Genomic DNA, 24,309 nt, shown 5'->3' with positions numbered 1-24,309 from the left:
ACTAAAATTAGTGTGTTTAGAGTCATTTTAATGCCTGAAATTGTTCGAAATAGAAGCTTCTGAGTAGGAGAAAAAGTCGGTAAAAATGGCAATTTTGGTCACATTGAGGCTTTAAAAAGTAGTTATTCAACATGAGGCACAATCCAAATGACATTTTGAATCAATTTTTCGACAGTCCAAAAAATCAATTTTCTGATGAAAAACGATGACCCGTGACCTGTTGAATTTTCTCCAGATGGTCAAAAATGGTAATTTTTTAATGTTTAACTTATTGACTGTAAATGACTATTTCATGTGAATTAGAACTCTTAGCACTACAATAAGTGTGTCTAGAGTCATTTTAATGCCTGAAATTGGTCGAAATAGAAGCTTCTGAGTAGGAGAAAAAGTCTGTAAAAATGGCAATTTTGGTCACATTGAGGCTTTAAAAAGTAGTTATTCAACATGAGGCACAATCCAAATGACATTTTGAATCAATTTTTCGACAGTCCAAAAAATCAATTTTCTGATGAAAAACGATGACCCGTGACCTGTCGAATTTTCTCCAGATGGTCAGAAATGGTAATTTTTTAATGTTTAACTTATTGACTGTAAATGACTATCGCATGTGAATTAGAACTCTTAGAACTAAAATTAGTGTGTTTAGAGTCATTTTAATGCCTGAAATTGGTCGAAATTGAAGCTTCTGAGTAGGAGAAAAAGTCTGTAAAAATGGCAATTTTGGTCACATTGAGGATTTAAAATGTATTTATTCAACATGAGGCACAATCCAAATGAAATTTTGAATCAATTTTTCGACAGTCCAAAAAATCAATTTTCTGATGAAAAACGATGACCCGTGACCTGTCGAATTTTCTCCAGATGGTCAGAAATGGTAATTTTTTAATGTTTAACTTATTGACTGTAAATGACGATCGCATGTGAATTAGAACTCTTAGAACTAAAATTAGTGTGTTTAGAGTCATTTTAATGCCTGAAATTGGTCGAAATAGAAGCTTCTGAGTAGGAGAAAAAGTCTGTAAAAATGGCAATTTTGGTCACATTGAGGCTTTAAAATGTATTTATTCAACATGAGGCACAATCCAAATGAAATTTTGAATCAATTTTTCCACAGTCCAAAAAATCAATTTTCTGATGAAAAACGATGACCCGTGACCTGTCGAATTTTCTCCAGATGGTCAGAAATGGTAATTTTTTAATGTTTAATTTTTTGACTGTAAATGACTATCGCATGTGAATTAGAACTCTTAGATCTAAAATTAGTGTGTTTAGAGTCATTTTAATGCCTGAAATTGTTCGAAATAGAAGCTTCCGAGTAGGAGAAAAAGTTGGTAAAAATGGCAATTTTGGTAACATTGAGGCTTTAAAAAGTAGTTATTCAACATGAGGCACAATCCAAATGACATTTTGAATCGATTTTTCGACAGTCCAAAAAATCAATTTTCTGATGAAAAACGATGACCCGTGACCTGTCGAATTTTCTCCAGATGGTCAGAAATGGTAATTTTTTAATGTTTAATTTTTTGACTGTAAATGAATATCGCATGTGAATTAGAACTCTTAGAACTAAAATTAGTGTGTTTCGAGTCATTTTAATGCCTGAAATTGTTCGAAATAGAAGCTTCTGAGTAGGAGAAAAAGTCGGTAAAAATGGCAATTTTGGTGTCATTGAGGCTTTAAAAAGTAGTTATTCAACATGAGGCACAATCCAAATGACATTTTGAATCAATTTTTCGACAGTCCAAAAAATCAATTTTCTGATGAAAAATGATGACCCGTGACCTGTCGAATTTTCTCCAGATGGTCAAAAATGGTAATTTTTTAATGTTTAACTTATTGACTGTAAATGACTATTTCATGTGAATTAGAACTCTTAGCACTAAAATAAGTGTGTCTAGAGTCATTTTAATGAAGAAATTGGTCGAAATAGAAGCTTCTGAGTAGGAGAAAAAGTCTGTAAAAATGGCAATTTTGGTCACATTGAGGCTTTAAAAAGTAGTTATTCAACATGAGGCACAATCCAAATGACATTTTGAATCAATTTTTCGACAGTCCAAAAAATCAATTTTCTGATGAAAAACGATGACCCGTGACCTGACGAATTTTCTCCAGATGGTCAGAAATGGTAATTTTTTAATGTTTAACTTATTGACTGTAAATGACTATCGCATGTTAATTAGAACTCTTAGAACTAAAATTAGTGTGTTTAGAGTCATTTTAATGCCTAAAATTGGTCGAAATAGAAGCTTCTGAGTAGGAGAAAAAGTCGGTAAAAATGGCAATTTTGGTCACATTGAGGCTTTAAAAAGTAGTTATTCAACAGGAGGGACAATCCAAATGACATTTTGGATCAATTTTTTGACAATCCAAAAAAAAAAAAATTCTGATGAAAAACGATGACCCGTGACCTGTCGAATTTTATCCAGATGGTCAGAAATGATCATTTTTAAATGTTTAACTTATTGACTGTAAATGACTATCACATGTGAATTAGAACTCTTAGAACTAAAATTAGTGTGTTTAGAGTCATTTTAATGCCTGAAATTGGTAGAAATTGAAGCTTCTGAGTAGGAGAAAAAGTCTGTAAAAATGGCAATTTTGGTCGTATTGAGGCTTTAAAATGTATTTATTCAACATGAGGCACAATCCAAATGAAATTTTGAATCAATTTTTCGACAGTCCAAAAAATCAATTTTCTGATGAAAAACGATGACCCGTGACCTGTCGAATTTTCTCCAGATGGTCAGAAATGGTAATTTTTTAATGTTTAATTTTTTGACTGTAAAGGAATATCGCATGTGAATTAGAACTCTTAGAACTAAAATTAGTGTGTTTAGAGTCATTTTAATGCCTGAAATTGTTCGAAATAGAAGCTTCTGAGTAGGAGAAAAAGTCGGTAAAAATGGCAATTTTGGTCACATTGAGGCTTTAAAAAGTAGTTATTCAACATGAGGCACAATCCAAATGACATTTTGAATCAATTTTTCGACAGTCCAAAAAATCAATTTTCTGATGAAAAACGATGACCCGTGACCTGTTGAATTTTCTCCAGATGGTCAAAAATGGTAATTTTTTAATGTTTAACTTATTGACTGTAAATGACTATTTCATGTGAATTAGAACTCTTAGCACTACAATAAGTGTGTCTAGAGTCATTTTAATGCCTGAAATTGGTCGAAATAGAAGCTTCTGAGTAGGAGAAAAAGTCTGTAAAAATGGCAATTTTGGTCACATTGAGGCTTTAAAAAGTAGTTATTCAACATGAGGCACAATCCAAATGACATTTTGAATCAATTTTTCGACAGTCCAAAAAATCAATTTTCTGATGAAAAACGATGACCCGTGACCTGTCGAATTTTCTCCAGATGGTCAGAAATGGTAATTTTTTAATGTTTAACTTATTGACTGTAAATGACTATCGCATGTGAATTAGAACTCTTAGAACTAAAATTAGTGTGTTTAGAGTCATTTTAATGCCTGAAATTGGTCGAAATTGAAGCTTCTGAGTAGGAGAAAAAGTCTGTAAAAATGGCAATTTTGGTCACATTGAGGATTTAAAATGTATTTATTCAACATGAGGCACAATCCAAATGAAATTTTGAATCAATTTTTCGACAGTCCAAAAAATCAATTTTCTGATGAAAAACGATGACCCGTGACCTGTCGAATTTTCTCCAGATGGTCAGAAATGGTAATTTTTTAATGTTTAACTTATTGACTGTAAATGACTATCGCATGTGAATTAGAACTCTTAGAACTAAAATTAGTGTGTTTAGAGTCATTTTAATGCCTGAAATTGGTCGAAATTGAAGCTTCTGAGTAGGAGAAAAAGTCTGTAAAAATGGCAATTTTGGTCACATTGAGGCTTTAAAATGTATTTATTCAACATGAGGCACAATCCAAATGACATTTTGAATCAATTTTTCGACAGTCCAAAAAATCAATTTTCTGATGAAAAACGATGACCCGTGACCTGTCGAATTTTCTCCAGATGGTCAAAAATGGTAATTTTTTAATGTTTAATTTTTTGACTGCAAATGACTATTGCATGTGAATTAGAACTCTTAGAATTAAAATTAGTGTGTTTAGAGTCATTTTAATGCCTGAAATTGGTCGAAATAGAAGCTTCTGAGTAGGAGAAAAAGTCTGTAAAAATTGCAATTTTGGTCACATTGAGGCTTTAAAAAGTAGTTATTCAACATGAGGCACAATCTAAATGACATTTTGAATCAATTTTTCGACAGTGCAAAAAATCAATTTTCTGATGAAAAACGATGACCCGTGACCTGACGAGCTTTCTCCAGATGGTCAGAAATGGTAATTTTTTAATGTTTAATTTATTGACTGTAAATGACGATCGCATGTGAATTCGAACTCTTAGAACTAAAATTAGTGGGTTTAGAGTCATTTTAATGCCTGAAATTGGTCGAAATAGAGCTTCTGAGTAGGAGAAAAAGTCTGTAAAAATGGCAATTTTGGTCACATTGAGGCTTTAAAAAGTAGTTATTCAACAGGAGGGACAATCCAAATGACATTTTGGATCAATTTTTCGACAGTCCAAAAAAATCAATTTTCTGATGAAAAACGATGACCCGTGACCTGTCAAATTTTCTCCAGATGGTCAGAAATGGTAATTTTTTAATGTTTAATTTATTGACTGTAAATGACGATCGCATGTGAATTAGAACTCTTAGAACTAAAATTAGTGTGTTTAGAGTCATTTTAATGCCTGAAATTGGTCGAAATAGAAGCTTCTGAGTAGGAGAAAAAGTCTGTAAAAATGGCAATTTTGGTCACATTGAGGCTTTAAAATGTATTTATTCAACATGAGGCACAATCCAAATAAATTTTGAATCAATTTTTCGACAGTCCAAAAAATCAATTTTCTGATGAAAAACGATGACCCGTGACCTGTCGAATTTTCTCCAGATGGTCAGAAATGGTAATTTTTTAATGTTTAATTTTTTGACTGTAAATGACTATCGCATGTGAATTAGAACTCTTAGAACTAAAATTAGTGTGTTTAGAGTCATTTTAATGCCTGAAATTGTTCGAAATAGAAGCTTCTGAGTAGGAGAAAAAGTCGGTAAAAATGGCAATTTTGGTAACATTGAGGCTTTAAAAAGTAGTTATTCAACATGAGGCACAATCCAAATGACATTTTGAATCAATTTTTCGACAGTCCAAAAAATCAATTTTCTGATGAAAAACGATGACCCGTGACCTGTCCAATTTTCTCCAGATGGTCAAAAATGGTAATTTTTTAATGTTTAACTTATTGACTGTAAATGACTATTTCATGTGAATTAGAACTCTTAGCACTAAAATAAGTGTGTCTAGAGTCATTTTAATGCCTGAAATTGGTCGAAATAGAAGCTTCTGAGTAGGAGAAAAAGTCTGTAAAAATGGCAATTTTGGTCACATTGAGGCTCTAAAAACTAGTTATTCAACAGGAGGGACAATCCAAATGACATTTTGAATCAATTTATCGACAGTTCAAAAAAGCAATTTTCTGATGAAAAACGATGACCCGTGACCTGTCGAATTTTCTCCAGATGGTCAGAAATGGTAATTTTTTAATGTTTAATTTATTGACTGTAAATGACTATCGCATGTGAATTAGAACTCTTAGAACTAAAATTAGTGTGTTTAGAGTCATTCTAATGCCTGAAATTGGTTGAAATGGAAGCTTCTGAGGAGAAAAAGTCTGTAAAAATGGCAATTTTGGTCACATTGAGGCTTTAAAATGTATTTATTCAACATGAGGCACAATCCAAATTAAATTTTGAATCAATATTTCAACAGTCCAAAAAATCAATTTTCTGATGAAAAACGATGACCCGTGACCTGTCGAATTTTCTCCAGATTGTCAGAAATGGTAATTTTTTAATGTTTAATTTTTTGACTGTAAATGACTATCGCATGTGAATTAGAACTCTTAGAACTAAAATTAGTGTGTTTAGAGTCATTTTAATGCCTGAAATTGTTCGAAATAGAAGTTTCTGAGTAGGAGAAAAAGTCTGTAAAAATGGCAATTTTGGTCACATTGAGGCTTTAAAATGTATTTATTCAACATGAGGCACAATCCAAATAACATTTTGAATCAATTTTTCGACAGTCCAATAAATCAATTTTCTGATGAAAAACGATGACCCGTGACCTGTCGAATTTTCTCCAGATGGTCAGAAATGGTAATTTTTTAATGCTTAATTTTTTGACTGCAAATGACTATTGCATGTGAATTAGAACTCTTAGAATTCAAATTAGTGTATTAAGATTCATTTTAATGCCTGAAATTGGTCGAAATAGAAGCTTCTGAGTAGGAGAAAAAGTCTGTAAAAATGGCAATTTTGGTCACATTGAGGCTTTAAAAAGTAGTTATTCAACATGAGGCACAATCTAAATGACATTTTGAATCAATTTTTCGACAGTCCAAAAAATCAATTTTCTGATGAAAAACGATGACCCGTGACCTGACGAGCTTTCTCCAGATGGTCAGAAATGGTAATTTTTTAATGTTTAATTTTTTGTCTGCAAATGACTATTGCATGTGAATTCGAACTCTTAGAACTAAAATTATTGGGTTTAGAGTCATTTTAATGCCTGAAATTGGTCGAAATAAAGCTTCTCAGCAGGAGAAAAAGTCTGTAAAAATGGCAATTTTGGTCACATTGAGGCTTTAAAATGTATTTATTCAACATGAGGCACAATCCAAATGACATTTTGAATCAATTTTTCGACAGTCCAAAAAATCAATTTTCTGATGAAAAACGATGACCCGTGACCTGTCGAATTTTCTCCAGATGGTCAAAAATGGTAATTTTTTAATGTTTAATTTTTTGACTGCAAATGACTATTGCATGTGAATTAGAACTCTTAGAATTAAAATTAGTGTGTTTAGAGTCATTTTAATGCCTGAAATTGGTCGAAATAGAAGCTTCTGAGTAGGAGAAAAAGTCTGTAAAAATTGCAATTTTGGTCACATTGAGGCTTTAAAAAGTAGTTATTCAACATGAGGCACAATCTAAATGACATTTTGAATCAATTTTTCGACAGTGCAAAAAATCAATTTTCTGATGAAAAACGATGACCCGTGACCTGACGAGCTTTCTCCAGATGGTCAGAAATGGTAATTTTTTAATGTTTAATTTATTGACTGTAAATGACGATCGCATGTGAATTCGAACTCTTAGAACTAAAATTAGTGGGTTTAGAGTCATTTTAATGCCTGAAATTGGTCGAAATAGAGCTTCTGAGTAGGAGAAAAAGTCTGTAAAAATGGCAATTTTGGTCACATTGAGGCTTTAAAAAGTAGTTATTCAACAGGAGGGACAATCCAAATGACATTTTGGATCAATTTTTCGACAGTCCAAAAAAATCAATTTTCTGATGAAAAACGATGACCCGTGACCTGTCAAATTTTCTCCAGATGGTCAGAAATGGTAATTTTTTAATGTTTAATTTATTGACTGTAAATGACGATCGCATGTGAATTAGAACTCTTAGAACTAAAATTAGTGTGTTTAGAGTCATTTTAATGCCTGAAATTGGTCGAAATAGAAGCTTCTGAGTAGGAGAAAAAGTCTGTAAAAATGGCAATTTTGGTCACATTGAGGCTTTAAAATGTATTTATTCAACATGAGGCACAATCCAAATAAATTTTGAATCAATTTTTCGACAGTCCAAAAAATCAATTTTCTGATGAAAAACGATGACCCGTGACCTGTCGAATTTTCTCCAGATGGTCAGAAATGGTAATTTTTTAATGTTTAATTTTTTGACTGTAAAGGAATATCGCATGTGAATTAGAACTCTTAGAACTAAAATTAGTGTGTTTAGAGTCATTTTAATGCCTGAAATTGTTCGAAATAGAAGCTTCTGAGTAGGAGAAAAAGTCGGTAAAAATGGCAATTTTGGTCACATTGAGGCTTTAAAAAGTAGTTATTCAACATGAGGCACAATCCAAATGACATTTTGAATCAATTTTTCGACAGTCCAAAAAATCAATTTTCTGATGAAAAACGATGACCCGTGACCTGTCGAATTTTCTCCAGATGGTCAGAAATGGTAATTTTTTAATGTTTAATTTTTTGACTGTAAATGACTATCGCATGTGAATTAGAACTCTTAGAACTAAAATTAGTGTGTTTAGAGTCATTTTAATGCCTGAAATTGTTCGAAATAGAAGCTTCTGAGTAGGAGAAAAAGTCGGTAAAAATGGCAATTTTGGTAACATTGAGGCTTTAAAAAGTAGTTATTCAACATGAGGCACAATCCAAATGACATTTTGAATCAATTTTTCGACAGTCCAAAAAATCAATTTTCTGATGAAAAACGATGACCCGTGACCTGTCCAATTTTCTCCAGATGGTCAAAAATGGTAATTTTTTAATGTTTAACTTATTGACTGTAAATGACTATTTCATGTGAATTAGAACTCTTAGCACTAAAATAAGTGTGTCTAGAGTCATTTTAATGCCTGAAATTGGTCGAAATAGAAGCTTCTGGAGAAAAAGTCTGTAAAAATGGCAATTTTGGTCACATTGAGGCTCTAAAAACTAGTTATTCAACAGGAGGGACAATCCAAATGACATTTTGAATCAATTTATCGACAGTTCAAAAAAGCAATTTTCTGATGAAAAACGATGACCCGTGACCTGTCGAATTTTCTCCAGATGGTCAGAAATGGTAATTTTTTAATGTTTAATTTATTGACTGTAAATGACTATCGCATGTGAATTAGAACTCTTAGAACTAAAATTAGTGTGTTTAGAGTCATTCTAATGCCTGAAATTGGTTGAAATGGAAGCTTCTGAGTAGGAGAAAAAGTCTGTAAAAATGGCAATTTTGGTCACATTGAGGCTTTAAAATGTATTTATTCAACATGAGGCACAATCCAAATTAAATTTTGAATCAATATTTCAACAGTCCAAAAAATCAATTTTCTGATGAAAAACGATGACCCGTGACCTGTCGAATTTTCTCCAGATTGTCAGAAATGGTAATTTTTTAATGTTTAATTTTTTGACTGTAAATGACTATCGCATGTGAATTAGAACTCTTAGAACTAAAATTAGTGTGTTTAGAGTCATTTTAATGCCTGAAATTGTTCGAAATAGAAGTTTCTGAGTAGGAGAAAAAGTCTGTAAAAATGGCAATTTTGGTCACATTGAGGCTTTAAAATGTATTTATTCAACATGAGGCACAATCCAAATAACATTTTGAATCAATTTTTCGACAGTCCAATAAATCAATTTTCTGATGAAAAACGATGACCCGTGACCTGTCGAATTTTCTCCAGATGGTCAGAAATGGTAATTTTTTAATGCTTAATTTTTTGACTGCAAATGACTATTGCATGTGAATTAGAACTCTTAGAATTCAAATTAGTGTATTAAGATTCATTTTAATGCCTGAAATTGGTGGAAATAGAAGCTTCTGAGTAGGAGAAAAAGTCTGTAAAAATGGCAATTTTGGTCACATTGAGGCTTTAAAAAGTAGTTATTCAACATGAGGCACAATCTAAATGACATTTTGAATCAATTTTTCGACAGTCCAAAAAATCAATTTTCTGATGAAAAACGATGACCCGTGACCTGACGAGCTTTCTCCAGATGGTCAGAAATGGTAATTTTTTAATGTTTAATTTTTTGTCTGCAAATGACTATTGCATGTGAATTCGAACTCTTAGAACTAAAATTAGTGGGTTTAGAGTCATTTTAATGCCTGAAATTGGTCGAAATAAAGCTTCTCAGCAGGAGAAAAAGTCTGTAAAAATGGCAATTTTGGTCACATTGAGGCTTTAAAAAGTAGTTATTTAACAGGAGGGACAATCCAAATGACATTTTGGATCAATTTTTCGACAGTCCAAAAAATCAATTTTCTGATGAAAAACGATGACCCGTGACCTGTCGAATTTTCTCCAGATGGTCAGAAATGGTAATTTTTTAATGTTTAATTTTTTGACTGTAAAGGAATATCGCATGTGAATTAGAACTCTTAGAACTAAAATTAGTGTGTTTAGAGTCATTTTAATGCCTGAAATTGTTCGAAATAGAAGCTTCTGAGTAGGAGAAAAAGTCGGTAAAAATGGCAATTTTGGTCACATTGAGGCTTTAAAAAGTAGTTATTCAACATGAGGCACAATCCAAATGACATTTTGAATCAATTTTTCGACAGTCCAAAAAATCAATTTTCTGATGAAAAACGATGACCCGTGACCTGTCGAATTTTCTCCAGATGGTCAAAAATGGTAATTTTTTAATGTTTAACTTATTGACTGTAAATGACTATTTCATGTGAATTAGATCTCTTAGCACTAAAATAAGTGTGTCTAGAGTCATTTTAATGCCTGAAATTGTTCGAAATAGAAGCTTCCGAGTAGGAGAAAAAGTTGGTAAAAATGGCAATTTTGGTAACATTGAGGCTTTAAAAAGTAGTTATTCAACATGAGGCACAATCCAAATGACATTTTGAATCGATTTTTCGACAGTCCAAAAAATCAATTTTCTGATGAAAAACGATGACCCGTGACCTGTCGAATTTTCTCCAGATGGTCAGAAATGGTAATTTTTTAATGTTTAATTTTTTGACTGTAAATGAATATCGCATGTGAATTAGAACTCTTAGAACTAAAATTAGTGTGTTTAGAGTCATTTTAATGCCTGAAATTGTTCGAAATAGAAGCTTCTGAGTAGGAGAAAAAGTCGGTAAAAATGGCAATTTTGGTCACATTGAGGCTTTAAAAAGTAGTTATTCAACATGAGGCACAATCCAAATGACATTTTGAATCAATTTTTCGACAGTCCAAAAAATCAATTTTCTGATGAAAAATGATGACCCGTGACCTGTCGAATTTTCTAAAGATGGTCAAAAATGGTAATTTTTTAATGTTTAACTTATTGACTGTAAATGACTATTTCATGTGAATTAGAACTCTTAGCACTAAAATAAGTGTGCCTAGAGTCATTTTAATGAAGAAATTGGTCGAAATAGAAGCTTCTGAGTAGGAGAAAAAGTCTGTAAAAATGGCAATTTTGGTCACATTGAGGCTTTAAAAAGTAGTTATTCAACATGAGGCACAATCCAAATGACATTTTGAATCAATTTTTCGACAGTCCAAAAAATCAATTTTCTGATGAAAAATGATGACCCGTGACCTGACGAATTTTCTCCAGATGGTCAGAAATGGTAATTTTTTAATGTTTAACTTATTGACTGTAAATGACTATCGCATGTTAATTAGAACTCTTAGAACTAAAATTAGTGTGTTTAGAGTCATTTTAATGCCTAAAATTGGTCGAAATAGAAGCTTCTGAGTAGGAGAAAAAGTCGGTAAAAATGGCAATTTTGGTCACATTGAGGCTTTAAAAAGTAGTTATTCAACAGGAGGGACAATCCAAATGACATTTTGGATCAATTTTTTGACAATCCAAAAAAAAAAAATTTCTGATGAAAAACGATGACCCGTGACCTGTCGAATTTTCTCCAGATGGTCAGAAATGATCATTTTTAAATGTTTAACTTATTGACTGTAAATGACTATCACATGTGAATTAGAACTCTTAGAACTAAAATTAGTGTGTTTAGAGTCATTTTAATGCCTGAAATTGGTAGAAATTGAAGCTTCTGAGTAGGAGAAAAAGTCTGTAAAAATGGCAATTTTGGTCGTATTGAGGCTTTAAAATGTATTTATTCAACATGAGGCACAATCCAAATGAAATTTTGAATCAATTTTTCGACAGTCCAAAAAATCAATTTTCTGATGAAAAACGATGACCCGTGACCTGTCGAATTTTCTCCAGATGGTCAGAAATGGTAATTTTTTAATGTTTAATTTTTTGACTGTAAAGGAATATCGCATGTGAATTAGAACTCTTAGAACTAAAATTAGTGTGTTTAGAGTCATTTTAATGCCTGAAATTGTTCGAAATAGAAGCTTCTGAGTAGGAGAAAAAGTCGGTAAAAATGGCAATTTTGGTCACATTGAGGCTTTAAAAAGTAGTTATTCAACATGAGGCACAATCCAAATGACATTTTGAATCAATTTTTCGACAGTCCAAAAAATCAATTTTCTGATGAAAAACGATGACCCGTGACCTGTCGAATGTTCTCCAGATGGTCAAAAATTGTAATTTTTTAATGTTTAACTTATTGACTGTAAATGACTATTTCATGTGAATTAGAACTCTTAGCACTACAATAAGTGTGTCTAGAGTCATTTTAATGCCTGAAATTGGTCGAAATAGAAGCTTCTGAGTAGGAGAAAAAGTCTGTAAAAATGGCAATTTTGGTCACATTGAGGCTTTAAAAAGTAGTTATTCAACATGAGGCACAATCCAAATGACATTTTGAATCAATTTTTCGACAGTCCAAAAAATCAATTTTCTGATGAAAAACGATGACCCGTGACCTGTCGAATTTTCTCCAGATGGTCAGAAATGGTAATTTTTTAATGTTTAACTTATTGACTGTAAATGACTATCGCATGTGAATTAGTACTCTTAGAACTAAAATTAGTGTGTTTAGAGTCATTTTAATGCCTGAAATTGGTCGAAATTGAAGCTTCTGAGTAGGAGAAAAAGTCTGTAAAAATGGCAATTTTGGTCACATTGAGGCTTTAAAAAGTAGTTATTCAACATGAGGCACAATCTAAATGACATTTTGAATCAATTTTTCGACAGTGCAAAAAATCAATTTTCTGATGAAAAACGATGACCCGTGACCTGACGAGCTTTCTCCAGATGGTCAGAAATGGTAATTTTTTAATGTTTAATTTATTGACTGTAAATGACGATCGCATGTGAATTCGAACTCTTAGAACTAAAATTAGTGGGTTTAGAGTCATTTTAATGCCTGAAATTGGTCGAAATAGAGCTTCTGAGTAGGAGAAAAAGTCTGTAAAAATGGCAATTTTGGTCACATTGAGGCTTTAAAAAGTAGTTATTCAACAGGAGGGACAATCCAAATGACATTTTGGATCAATTTTTCGACAGTCCAAAAAAATCAATTTTCTGATGAAAAACGATGACCCGTGACCTGTCAAATTTTCTCCAGATGGTCAGAAATGGTAATTTTTTAATGTTTAATTTATTGACTGTAAATGACGATCGCATGTGAATTAGAACTCTTAGAACTAAAATTAGTGTGTTTAGAGTCATTTTAATGCCTGAAATTGGTCGAAATAGAAGCTTCTGAGTAGGAGAAAAAGTCTGTAAAAATGGCAATTTTGGTCACATTGAGGCTTTAAAATGTATTTATTCAACATGAGGCACAATCCAAATAAATTTTGAATCAATTTTTCGACAGTCCAAAAAATCAATTTTCTGATGAAAAACGATGACCCGTGACCTGTCGAATTTTCTCCAGATGGTCAGAAATGGTAATTTTTTAATGTTTAATTTTTTGACTGTAAATGACTATCGCATGTGAATTAGAACTCTTAGAACTAAAATTAGTGTGTTTAGAGTCATTTTAATGCCTGAAATTGTTCGAAATAGAAGCTTCTGAGTAGGAGAAAAAGTCGGTAAAAATGGCAATTTTGGTAACATTGAGGCTTTAAAAAGTAGTTATTCAACATGAGGCACAATCCAAATGACATTTTGAATCAATTTTTCGACAGTCCAAAAAATCAATTTTCTGATGAAAAACGATGACCCGTGACCTGTCCAATTTTCTCCAGATGGTCAAAAATGGTAATTTTTTAATGTTTAACTTATTGACTGTAAATGACTATTTCATGTGAATTAGAACTCTTAGCACTAAAATAAGTGTGTCTAGAGTCATTTTAATGCCTGAAATTGGTCGAAATAGAAGCTTCTGAGTAGGAGAAAAAGTCTGTAAAAATGGCAATTTTGGTCACATTGAGGCTCTAAAAACTAGTTATTCAACAGGAGGGACAATCCAAATGACATTTTGAATCAATTTATCGACAGTTCAAAAAAGCAATTTTCTGATGAAAAACGATGACCCGTGACCTGTCGAATTTTCTCCAGATGGTCAGAAATGGTAATTTTTTAATGTTTAATTTATTGACTGTAAATGACTATCGCATGTGAATTAGAACTCTTAGAACTAAAATTAGTGTGTTTAGAGTCATTCTAATGCCTGAAATTGGTTGAAATGGAAGCTTCTGAGTAGGAGAAAAAGACTGTAAAAATGGCAATTTTGGTCACATTGAGGCTTTAAAATGTATTTATTCAACATGAGGCACAATCCAAATTAAATTTTGAATCAATATTTCAACAGTCCAAAAAAACAATTTTCTGATGAAAAACGATGACCCGTGACCTGTCGAATTTTCTCCAGATTGTCAGAAATGGTAATTTTTTAATGTTTAATTTTTTGACTGTAAATGACTATCGCATGTGAATTAGAACTCTTAGAACTAAAATTAGTGTGTTTAGAGTCATTTTAATGCCTGAAATTGTTCGAAATAGAAGTTTCTGAGTAGGAGAAAAAGTCTGTAAAAATGGCAATTTTGGTCACATTGAGGCTTTAAAATGTATTTATTCAACATGAGGCACAATCCAAATAACATTTTGAATCAATTTTTCGACAGTCCAATAAATCAATTTTCTGATGAAAAACGATGACCCGTGACCTGTCGAATTTTCTCCAGATGGTCAGAAATGGTAATTTTTTAATGCTTAATTTTTTGACTGCAAATGACTATTGCATGTGAATTAGAACTCTTAGAATTCAAATTAGTGTATTAAGATTCATTTTAATGCCTGAAATTGGTCGAAATAGAAGCTTCTGAGTAGGAGAAAAAGTCTGTAAAAATGGCAATTTTGGTCACATTGAGGCTTTAAAAAGTAGTTATTCAACATGAGGCACAATCTAAATGACATTTTGAATCAATTTTTCGACAGTCCAAAAAATCAATTTTCTGATGAAAAACGATGACCCGTGACCTGACGAGCTTTCTCCAGATGGTCAGAAATGGTAATTTTTTAATGTTTAATTTTTTGTCTGCAAATGACTATTGCATGTGAATTCGAACTCTTAGAACTAAAATTAGTGGGTTTAGAGTCATTTTAATGCCTGAAATTGGTCGAAATAAAGCTTCTCAGCAGGAGAAAAAGTCTGTAAAAATGGCAATTTTGGTCACATTGAGGCTTTAAAAAGTAGTTATTTAACAGGAGGGACAATCCAAATGACATTTTGGATCAATTTTTCGACAGTCCAAAAAAATCAATTTTCTGATGAAAAACGATGACCCGTGACCTGTCAAATTTTCTCCAGATGGTCAGAAATGGTAATTTTTTAATGTTTAATTTATTGACTGTAAATGACGATCACATGTGAATTAGAACTCTTAGAACTAAAATTAGTGTGTTTAGAGTCATTTTAATGCCTGAAATTGGTCGAAATAGAAGCTTCTGAGTAGGAGAAAAAGTCTGTAAAAATGGCAATTTTGGTCACATTGAGGCTTTAAAATGTATTTATTCAACATGAGGCACAATCCAAATGAAATTTTGAATCAATTTTTCCACAGTCCAAAAAATCAATTTTCTGATGAAAAACGATGACCCGTGACCTGTCGAATTTTCTCCAGATGGTCAGAAATGGTAATTTTTTAATGTTTAATTTTTTGACTGTAAATGACTATCGCATGTGAATTAGAACTCTTAGATCTAAAATTAGTGTGTTTAGAGTCATTTTAATGCCTGAAATTGTTCGAAATAGAAGCTTCCGAGTAGGAGAAAAAGTCTGTAAAAATGGCAATTTTGGTAACATTGAGGCTTTAAAAAGTAGTTATTCAACATGAGGCACAATCCAAATGACATTTTGAATCAATTTTTCGACAGTCCAAAAAATCAATTTTCTGATGAAAAACGATGACCCGTGACCTGTCGAATTTTCTCCAGATGGTCAAAAATGGTAATTTTTTAATGTTTAACTTATTGACTGTAAATGACTATTTCATGTGAATTAGAACTCTTAGCACTAAAATAGGTGTGTCTAGAGTCATTTTAATGAAGAAATTGGTCGAAATAGAAGCTTCTGAGTTGGAGAAAAAGTCTGTAAAAATGGCAATTTTGGTCACATTGAGGCTTTAAAATGTATTTATTCAACATGAGGCACAATCCAAATGAAATTTTGAATCAATTTTTCGAAAGTCCAAAAAATCAATTTTCTGATGAAAAACGATGACCCGTGACCTGTCGAATTTTCTCCAGATGGTCAGAAATGGTAATTTTTTAATGTTTAACTTATTGACTGTTAATGACTATTTCATGTGAATTAGAACTCTTAGCACTAAAATAGGTGTGTCTAGAGTCATTTTAATGAAGAAATTGGTCGAAATAGAAGCTTCTGAGTAGGAGAAAAAGTCTGTAAAAATGGCAATTTTGGTCACATTGAGGCTTTAAAAAGTAGTTATTCAACATGAGGCACAATCCAAATGACATTTTGAATCAATTTTTCGACAGTCCAAAAAATCAATTTTCTGATGAAAAACGATGACCCGTGACCTGTCGAATTTTCTCCAGATGGTCAGAAATGGTAATTTTTTAATGTTTAACTTATTGACTGTAAATGACTATCGCATGTGAATTAGAACTCTTAGAACTAAAATTAGTGTGTTTAGAGTCATTTTAATGCCTGAAATTGGTCGAAATTGAAGCTTCTGAGTTGGAGAAAAAGTCTGTAAAAATGGCAATTTTGGTCACATTGAGGCTTTAAAATGTATTTATTCAACATGAGGCACAATCCAAATGAAATTTTGAATCAATTTTTCGAAAGTCCAAAAAATCAATTTTCTGATAAAAAACGATGACCCGTGACCTGTCGAATTTTCTCAGGATGGTCAGAAATGGTAATTTTTTAATGTTTAACTTATTGTCTGTTAATGACTATCGCATGTGAATTAGAACTCTTAGAACTAAAATTAGTGGGTTTAGAGTCATTTTAATGCCTGAAATTGGTAGAAATTGAAGCTTCTGAGTAGGAGAAAAAGTCTGTAAAAATGGCAATTTTGGTCACATTGAGGCTTTAAAATGTATTTATTCAACATGAGGCACAATCCAAATGAAATTTTGAATCAATTTTTCGACAGTCCAAAAAATCAATTTTCTGATGAAAAACGATGACCCGTGACCTGTCGAATTTTCTCCAGATGGTCAGAAATGGTAATTTTTTAATGTTGAATTTTTTGACTGTAAATGACTATTGCATGTGAATTAGAACTCTTAGAACTAAAATTAGTGTGTTTAGAGTCATTTTAATGCCTGAAATTGGTCGAAATAGAAGCTTCCGAGTAGGAGAAAAAGTCTGTAAAAATGGCAATTTTGGTCACATTGAGGCTTTAAAAAGTAGTTATTCAACAGGAGGGACAATCCAAATGACATTTTGGATCAATTTTTCGACAGTCCAAAAAAATCAATTTTCTGATGAAAAACGATGACCCGTGACCTGTCGAATTTTCTCCAGATGGTCAAAAATGGTAATTTTTTAATGTTTAACTTATTGACTGTAAATGACTATTTCATGTGAATTAGAACTCTTAGCACTAAAATAAGTGTGTCTAGAGTCATTTTAATGCCTGAAATTGGTCGAAATAGAAGCTTCTGAGTAGGAGAAAAAGTCTGTAAAAATGGCAATTTTGGTCACATTGAGGCTTTAAAAAGTAGTTCTTCAACATGAGGCACAATCCAAATGACATTTTGAATCAATTTTTCGACAGTCCAAAAAATCAATTTTCTGATGAAAAACGATGACCCGTGACCTGTCGAATTTTCTCCAGATGGTCAGAAATGGTAATTTTTTAATGTTTAACTTATTGACTGTAAATGACTATCGCATGTGAATTAGAACTCTTAGAACTAAAATTAGTGTGTTTAGAGTCATTTTAATGCCTGAAATTGGTCGAAATTGAAGCTTCTGAGTAGGAGAAAAAGTCTGTAAAAATGGCAATTTTGGTCACATTGAGGCTTTAAAATGTATTTATTCAACATGAGGCACAATCCAAACGAAATTTTGAATCAATTTTTCGACAGTCCAAAAAATCAATTTTCTGATGAAAAACGATAACCCGTGACCTGTCGAATTTTCTCCAGATGGTCAGAAATGGTAATTTTTTAATGTTTAATTTTTTGACTGTAAATGACTATCGCATGTGAATTAGAACTCTTAGAACTAAAATTAGTGTGTTTAGAGTCATTTTAATGCCTGAAGTTGTTCGAAATAGAAGCTTCTGAGTAGGAGAAAAAGTCGGTAAAAATGGTAATTTTGGTCACATTGAGGCTTTAAAAAGTAGGTATTCAACATGAGGCACAATCCAAATGACATTTTGAATCAATTTTTCGACAGTCCAAAAAATCAATTTTCTGATGAAAAACGATGACCCGTGACCTGTCGAATTTTCTCCAGATGGTCAAAAATGGTAATTTTTTAATGTTTAATTTTTTGACTGCAAATGACTATTGCATGTGAATTAGAACTCTTAGAATTCAAATTAGTGTATTAAGATTCATTTTAATGCCTGAAATTGGTCGAAATAGAAGCTTCTGAGTAGGAGAAAAAGTCTGTAAAAATGGCAATTTTGGTCACATTGAGGCTTTAAAATGTATTTATTCAACATGAGGCACAATCCAAATGACATTTTGAATCAATTTTTCGACAGTCCAAAAAATCAATTTTCTGATGAAAAACGATGACCCGTGACCTGACGAGCTTTCTCCAGATGGTCAGAAATGGTAATTTTTGAATGTTTAATTTTTTGTCTGCAAATGACTATTGCATGTGAATTCGAATTTTTAGAACTAAAATTAGTGGGTTTAGAGTCATTTTAATGCCTGAAATTGGTCGAAATAAAGCTTCTGAGTAGGAGAAAAAGTCTGTAAAAATGGCAAGTTTGGTCACATTGAGGCTTTAAAAAGTAGTTATTCAACAGGAGGGACAATCCAAATGACATTTTGGATCAATTTTTCGACAGTCCAAAAAAATCAATTTTCTGATGAAAAACGATGACCCGTGACCTGTCAAATTTTCTCCAGATGGTCAGAAATGGTAATTTTTTAATGTTTAATTTATTGACTGTAAATGACGATCGCATGTGAATTAGAACTCTTAGAACTAAAATTAGTGTGTTTAGAGTCATTTTAATGCCTGAAATTGGTCGAAATAGAAACTTCTGAGTAGGAGAAAAAGTCTGTAAAAATGGCAATTTTGGTCACATTGAGGCTTTAAAATGTATTTATTCAACATGAGGCACAATCCAAATGACATTTTGAATCAATTTTTCGACAGTCCAAAAAATCAATTTTCTGATGAAAAACGATGACCCGTGACCTGTCGAATTTTCTCCAGATGGTCAGAAATGGTAATTTTTTAATGTTTAACTTATTGACTGTAAATGACTATCGCATGTGAATTAGAACTCTTAGAACTAAAATTAGTGTGTTTAGAGTCATTTTAATGCCTGAAATTGGTCGAAATTGAAGCTTCTGTGTAGGAGAAAAAGTCTGTAAAAATGGCAATTTTGGTCACATTGAGGCTTTAAAATGTATTTATTCAACATGAGGCACAATCCAAATGACATTTTGAATCAATTTTTCGACAGTCCAAAAAATCAATTTTCTGATGAAAAACGATGACCCGTGACCTGTCGAATTTTCTCCAGATGGTCAAAAATGGTAATTTTTTAATGTTTAATTTTTTGACTGCAAATGACTATTGCATGTGAATTAGAACTCTTAGAATTAAAATTAGTGTGTTTAGAGTCATTTTAATGCCTGAAATTGGTCGAAATAGAAGCTTCTGAGTAGGAGAAAAAGTCTGTAAAAATTGCAATTTTGGTCACATTGAGGCTTTAAAAAGTAGCTATTCAACATGAGGCACAATCTAAATGACATTTTGAATCAATTTTTCAACAGTGCAAAAAATCAATTTTCTGATGAAAAACGATGACCCGTGACCTGACGAGCTTTCTCCAGATGGTCAGAAATGATAATTTTTTAATGTTTAATTTATTGACTGTAAATGACGATCGCATGTGAATTCGAACTCTTAGAACTAAAATTAGTGGGTTTAGAGTCATTTTAATGCCTGAAATTGGTCGAAATAGAGCTTCTGAGTAGGAGAAAAAGTCTGTAAAAATGGCAATTTTGGTCACATTGAGGCTTTAAAAAGTAGTTATTCAACAGGAGGGACAATCCAAATGACATTTTGGATCAATTTTTCGACAGTCCAAAAAAATCAATTTTCTGATGAAAAACGATGACCCGTGACCTGTCAAATTTTCTCCAGATGGTCAGAAATGGTAATTTTTTAATGTTTAATTTATTGACTGTAAATGACGATCGCATGTGAATTAGAACTCTTAGAACTAAAATTTGTGTGTTTAGAGTCATTTTAATGCCTGAAATTGGTCGAAATAGAAGCTTCTGAGTAGGAGAAAAAGTCTGTAAAAATGGCAATTTTGGTCACATTGAGGCTTTAAAATGTATTTATTCAACATGAGGCACAATCCAAATAAAATTTTGAATCAATTTTTCGACAGTCCAAAAAATCAATTTTCTGATGAAAAACGATGACCCGTGCCCTGTCGAATTTTCTCCAGATGGTCAGAAATGGTAATTTTTTAATGTTTAATTTTTTGACTGTAAATGACTATCGCATGTGAATTAGAACTCTTAGAACTAAAATTAGTGTGTTTAGAGTCATTTTAATGCCTGAAATTGGTAGAAATTGAAGCTTCTGAGTAGGAGAAAAAGTCGGTAAAAATGGCAATTTTGGTAACATTGAGGCTTTAAAAAGTAGTTATTCAACATGAGGCACAATCCAAATGACATTTTGAATCAATTTTTCGACAGTCCAAAAAATCAATTTTCTGATGAAAAACGATGACCCGTGACCTGTCGAATTTTCTCCAGATGGTCAGAAATGGTAATTTTTTAATGTTTAATTTTTTGACTGTAAAGGAATATCGCATGTGAATTAGAACTCTTAGAACTAAAATTAGTGTGTTTAGAGTCATTTTAATGCCTGAAATTGTTCGAAATAGAAGCTTCTGAGTAGGAGAAAAAGTCGGTAAAAATGGCAATTTTGGTCACATTGAGGCTTTAAAAAGTAGTTCTTCAACATGAGGCACAATCCAAATGACATTTTGAATCAATTTTTCGACAGTCCAAAAAATCCATTTTCTGATGAAAAACGATGACCCGTGACCTGTCGAATTTTCTCCAGATGGTCAGAAATGGTAATTTTTTAATGTTTAACTTATTGACTGTAAATGACTATCGCATGTGAATTAGAACTCTTAGAACTAAAATTAGTGTGTTTAGAGTCATTTTAATGCCTGAAATTGGTCGAAATTGAAGCTTCTGAGTAGGAGAAAAAGTCTGTAAAAATGGCAATTTTGGTCACATTGAGGCTTTAAAATGTATTTATTCAACATGAGGCACAATCCAAACGAAATTTTGAATCAATTTTTCGACAGTCCAAAAAATCAATTTTCTGATGAAAAACGATGACCCGTGACCTGTCGAATTTTCTCCAGATGGTCAGAAATGGTAATTTTTTAATGTTTAATTTTTTGACTGTAAATGACTATCGCATGTGAATTAGAACTCTTAGAACTAAAATTAGTGTGTTTAGAGTCATTTTAATGCCTGAAGTTGTTCGAAATAGAAGCTTCTGAGTAGGAGAAAAAGTCGGTAAAAATGGTAATTTTGGTCACATTGAGGCTTTAAAAAGTAGGTATTCAACATGAGGCACAATCCAAATGACATTTTGAATCAATTTTTCGACAGTCCAAAAAATCAATTTTCTGATGAAAAACGATGACCCGTGACCTGTCGAATTTTCTCCAGATGGTCAAAAATGGTAATTTTTTAATGTTTAATTTTTTGACTGCAAATGACTATTGCATGTGAATTAGAACTCTTAGAATTCAAATTAGTGTATTAAGATTCATTTTAATGCCTGAAATTGGTCGAAATAGAAGCTTCTGAGTTGGAGAAAAAGTCTGTAAAAATGGCAATTTTGGTCACATTGAGGCTTTAAAAAGTAGTTATTCAACATGAGGCACAATCTAACTGACATTTTGAATCAATTTTTCGACAGTCCAAAAAATCAATTTTCTGATGAAAAACGATGACCCGTGACCTGACGAGCTTTCTCCAGATGGTCAGAAATGGTAATTTTTGAATGTTTAATTTTTTGTCTGCAAATGACAATTGCATGTGAATTCGAATTTTTAGAACTAAAATTAGTGGGTTTAGAGTCATTTTAATGCCTGAAATTGGTCGAAATAAAGCTTCTGAGTAGGAGAAAAAGTCTGTAAAAATGGCAAGTTTGGTCACATTGAGGCTTTAAAAAGTAGTTATTCAACAGGAGGGACAATCCAAATGACATTTTGGATCAATTTTTCGACAGTCCAAAAAAATCAATTTTCTGATGAAAAACGATGACCCGTGACCTGTCAAATTTTCTCCAGATGGTCAGAAATGGTAATTTTTTAATGTTTAATTTATTGACTGTAAATGACGATCGCATGTGAATTAGAACTCTTAGAACTAAAATTAGTGTGTTTAGAGTCATTTTAATGCCTGAAATTGGTCGAAATAGAAACTTCTGAGTAGGAGAAAAAGTCTGTAAAAATGGCAATTTTGATCACATTGAGGCTTTAAAATGTATTTATTCAACATGAGGCACAATCCAAATGACATTTTGAATCAATTTTTCGACAGTCCAAAAAATCAATTTTCTGATGAAAAACGATGACCCGTGACCTGTCGAATTTTCTCCAGATGGTCAAAAATGGTAATTTTTTAATGTTTAATTTTTTGACTGCAAATGACTATTGCATGTGAATTAGAACTCTTAGAATTAAAATTAGTGTGTTTAGAGTCATTTTAATGCCTGAAATTGGTCGAAATTGAAGCTTCTGAGTAGGAGAAAAAGTCTGTAAAAATGGCAATTTTGGTCACATTGAGGCTTTAAAATGTATTTATTCAACATGAGGCACAATCCAAATGACATTTTGAATCAATTTTTCGACAGTCCAAAAAATCAATTTTCTGATGAAAAACGATGACCCGTGACCTGTCGAATTTTCTCCAGATGGTCAAAAATGGTAATTTTTTAATGTTTAATTTTTTGACTGCAAATGACTATTGCATGTGAATTAGAACTCTTAGAATTAAAATTAGTGTGTTTAGAGTCATTTTAATGCCTGAAATTGGTCGAAATAGAAGCTTCTGAGTAGGAGAAAAAGTCTGTAAAAATTGCAATTTTGGTCACATTGAGGCTTTAAAAAGTAGTTATTCAACATGAGGCACAATCTAAATGACATTTTGAATCAATTTTTCGACAGTGCAAAAAATAAATTTTCTGATGAAAAACGATGACCCGTGACCTGACGAGCTTTCTCCAGATGGTCAGAAATGGTAATTTTTTAATGTTTAATTTATTGACTGTAAATGACGATCGCATGTGAATTCGAACTCTTAGAACTAAAATTAGTGGGTTTAGAGTCATTTTAATGCCTGAAATTGGTCGAAATAGAGCTTCTGAGTAGGAGAAAAAGTCTGTAAAAATGGCAATTTTGGTCACATTGAGGCTTTAAAAAGTAGTTATTCAACAGGAGGGACAATCCAAATGACATTTTGGATCAATTTTTCGACAGTCCAAAAAAATCAATTTTCTGATGAAAAACGATGACCCGTGACCTGTCAAATTTTCTCCAGATGGTCAGAAATGGTAATTTTTTAATGTTTAATTTATTGACTGTAAATGACGATCGCATGTGAATTAGAACTCTTAGAACTAAAATTAGTGTGTTTAGAGTCATTTTAATGCCTGAAATTGGTCGAAATAGAAGCTTCTGAGTAGGAGAAAAAGTCTGTAAAAATGGCAATTTTGGTCACATTGAGGCTTTAAAAAGTAGTTATTCAACATGAGGCACAATCCAAATGACATTTTGAATCAATTTTTCGACAGTCCAAAAAATCAATTTTCTGATGAAAAACGATGACCCGTGACCTGTCGAATTTTCTCCAGATGGTCAAAAATGGTAATTTTTTAATGTTTAACTTATTGACTGTAAATGACTATTTCATGTGAATTAGAACTCTTAGCACTAAAATAAGTGTGTCTAGAGTCATTTTAATGCCTGAAATTGGTCGAAATAGAAGCTTCTGAGTAGGAGAAAAAGTCTGTAAAAATGGCAATTTTGGTCACATTGAGGCTCTAAAAACTAGTTATTCAACAGGAGGGACAATCAAATGACATTTTGAATCAATTTTTCGACAGTTCAAAAAAGCAATTTTCTGATGAAAAACGATGACCCGTGACCTGTCG

The sequence above is a fragment of the Triturus cristatus genome, chromosome 1_2 (assembly GCF_964204655.1).
Source record: "Triturus cristatus chromosome 1_2, aTriCri1.1, whole genome shotgun sequence".
Classification (NCBI taxonomy): domain Eukaryota; kingdom Metazoa; phylum Chordata; class Amphibia; order Caudata; family Salamandridae; genus Triturus; species Triturus cristatus.
The sequence above is the reverse complement of the archived record's forward strand: the minus strand, read 5'-3'. Positions refer to the sequence as shown.